Genomic DNA, 3380 nt, shown 5'->3' with positions numbered 1-3380 from the left:
ATCCACAGACAAAGAAGCGATTAGTCCTCTGCCCAGCTTCACGATGGACGGCAGACGAGCCTGTGAATCTTTTCCTTTGAGGTTGAACTGAGTCACAAAGACGCAAGCCAGTGATGAGTGAATCTTGTCACTCTGTCAGCAACATTCACTGAGTTCTCACCATTCACATGCCGTGTGATTAGGCTTAAACAAGCCCTCAAAATTTTAGAACACATACCCTGTGATGTCTGTGAGCAGCTTTGAGTTACTAGCCTAACCAAACTCCACTCTGCTTTTGTTGAGGTTTAGATTTGGAATAGATCATAAATTCCACAGAACAAAGGTTTTGCCTTGGATAGAGCAAGGAAACCACGAGGGGAGGTAATCTCATGTCATCATACCAAGAAGTCTTATTCAAGCTGTTGAAATGGTTCCATATTTTATACATGATTTTGGTACTCTCCGGATTCCATTTGTAATGTATGGCATACATTTGTAATGTAATGACATATAATAGGTGTCATTCATAATAATAATGTAATGAATACCTATTATATGTCAGGCACTGCCTTCTACACTGGAGCTATAAGTTTGAGAAATAACTTGTCTAAGAATAGTTTGTTTCTCTAGAATTTTACCGTCTGTGTGGTCTTCCCTAGACAGAGTGCTAAATGACACCCTAGGACTCTTCCTACCAGGGAAAAACACAGAAGAAATATCTCTAGCATGTTTTCCACCCAATCCATCCAGGGCAGTCTCATAAGATGTGGCGGAATCTGAATCCTGGGAGCGCATGAGCTAGATGGGCATGGAAAACACCCTCCCTGGTGGTTCTGATTCCCTCCCTGCCCAAACTCCTTGCCTGTGTAAGAACTTCTGCTTCTCAAACTTTGAAGTATAGTCTATTAAAAAATAATTAAAGAAGACAATTGAGGTGATACAAAGAACCTGTATTTAACACTTCATGAAGTGGACAGTCTCCATCCAGAGAGTATAGCAAAATAGGGCAGAAGCAAGGAAGGTTTCTTAGGGTAAAGAATGAAGAATTGGAAGAGAAAAATAGAGAAAATCTGATTGGCTGCGGCCGTATGGTCAACCTCGTTTGGGGTGAGAAGGGGCAAGCAAGTAAGCCCAGGGTTGGCTTGGCATTTGGGGGTTGGCTGACAGAATATCCTACATTTCTGGTCAAGCAGAATATTTACAGGGACATGAAAGTTATCTAGGTTTAAGTGCTGACACAGTACCCCAGGCAGGAGCAGCTCCATCTTGGGCTTAGGAAGTTATTCCAACGACATGAATCACCTTGGGATCTTGTTAAAATGGAGATTTCGATTCTGTAAGTCTGGATAGGTGTTGAGATTCTGCACTTCTTCTAGGGGATGCCGACGGTCCTGGACTGCAGAGCACACTCAAAGAGCTGTTGCATGAAAATGTCCTTAGACGAGCGCTTGACTACTCTGTACCACTTCAAGCCAGGTCTCTTCCAGGGGCTATTGGTTTTTATTGATAAGACATCATGAGGCAAAATAAACAAGGAAAAATATATCACGGCCAGGTAGAAAGACAGAGTTTCAGAAATACTTAGATATGGTGCAAAACTGACCTTTCTGAGAAGATAAATCTTGGGGAGGAAACCACATGAAAGAGGCAAGTGATATTTTGAATCAATACTGAAACGTGACTGCAGTAGCATGTGGCCTGGAGATGAGAGTGGATAAGCAGTAGTTTTCACTCTGGGGATGTGAATCATCTTCCGGGCTAGCCAACATCAGTGTTTTCCTGGGTTTCTGGTTAACATAGCTTACTGAAAGGGAAGCGTAGCACTTGTAAGCTTTTAAATTATGACCCAGCAATCCCACTACTGGGCATATACCCTGAGAAAACCATAAATCAAAAGGACACATGCTCCCCAGTATTCACTGCAGCACTATTTACAATAGCCAGGACATGGAAGCAACCTAAATGTCCATCAACAGATGAATGGATCAAGAAGATGTGGCACATATACTCAATGGAATATTACTCAGCCATAGAAAGGAACAAAATTGGGTCATTTGTAGAGACGTGGATGGACCTAGAGTCTGTCCTACAGAGTAAAGTAAGTCAGAAAGAGAAAAGCAAATATCGGCTATTAACGCCTATATGTGGAATCTAGAAAAATGGTACACATAAACCTACCTCCAGGGCAGGAATAGAGATGCAGACATAGAGAACAGACATGCGAACACAGTGTGGGAAGGGGAGGGTGGGACGAATTGGGAGATTAGGAATGACATATATACACTACCATGTGTAAAATAGCTAGCTAGTGGGAACCTGCTATAAAGCAGAGGAAGCTTAGCTCGGTGCTCTGTGATGACCTAGATGGGTGGGATTGGGGGTGGGGAGGGAGGTCCGAGAGGGAGGGGATATATGTATACATATAGCTGACTCACTTCATTGTACAGCAGAAACTAACAGAACATTGTAAAGCAATTATACTCCAATTTAAAAAAAAGGGAGCAGAAATCACGAGAGTTGCAAAATATTTTCTAACATTTGTGCTACTCAGCAAGTTGATGATTTGATTCACCCATCCCAAGTGGACACCCCTGGGGGGAGGGGAAAGAGTTTTTGCAGAGGTAAGTTTCCTAAAGATTTTAAACAATGGATTTACCTTTGGGAGTGTGAGGCCGTATTGTAAACAGACTCTTGCATTCACACCAGCAGTCCTGGATTAGTGAAGAGCTTCCCTTGTGTGTGCCCAAACCCGTTTTTCACAAACGGCTGAAACTATGTCATCAGCAACTTGGAGTCTGACAGAAAGCTGCAGAGAAATCAGGATGCATTTCTCTTTGTCTCGAGCCCTGTGCTGACCTAAATGTTCCTGTCTCCTAAGGAAGTGTTTATCGGACCTTGTCAGTGTTTACAGATTGTTACCATGCTTGCACCTGACATTCTAAACATATTTTTCTCCTTTTCTCTTAAATTCTTTTTTTTTTTCATTTTTCATTAGAGATCAATACTTCTAGTGATTCTTTTTTTTTTTTTTTTCTCTTAGAAGTTATAACAGCTATTTCTCATGAAAATGAGGTGCGGGAAACTTAATACTGTTTGAATGAAATCTGAAACTGGCTAAAAATATGTCCTTGTACAGTGATTTCAACTCGGCTGACTGCAACACTAGTGTCTGTTGAGGGTTGGTACTTTTAGAATGGAATATAAACTCAACTCCCCAAAGACATCTAAGAAATGTCTCAAACCAAGGGCTGCTTTAAAATATAGATCATCTCTCTCTCTCTCTCTCTCTCTCTCTCTCTCTCTCTCTCTCTCTCTCTCTCTCTCTCTATAGATATGATCTATATTTTATATATATATATCATATATGATATATATATGATATATCATATATATATCATATA

General features: G+C 41.0%; 1 long non-coding RNA gene across 1 annotated transcript; it reads right to left on the bottom strand.

Moving 5' to 3' along the window:
• Window positions 1-908: 908 nt before the first annotated feature.
• Window positions 909-2837, bottom strand: LOC125964267 (uncharacterized). Its single transcript, XR_007477126.1, has 2 exons — window positions 2636-2837; window positions 909-1783 (listed from the first exon to the last, which is right to left on the bottom strand). It is a non-coding gene; the product is annotated as an uncharacterized LOC125964267 (long non-coding RNA).
• Window positions 2838-3380: the final 543 nt, after the last annotated feature.

Source organism: Orcinus orca, chromosome 4 (assembly GCF_937001465.1).
Source record: "Orcinus orca chromosome 4, mOrcOrc1.1, whole genome shotgun sequence".
Lineage (NCBI taxonomy): Eukaryota > Metazoa > Chordata > Mammalia > Artiodactyla > Delphinidae > Orcinus > Orcinus orca.
Note: the sequence above shows the minus strand (reverse complement) of the source record. Positions and strands in the feature narration are given on the sequence as shown.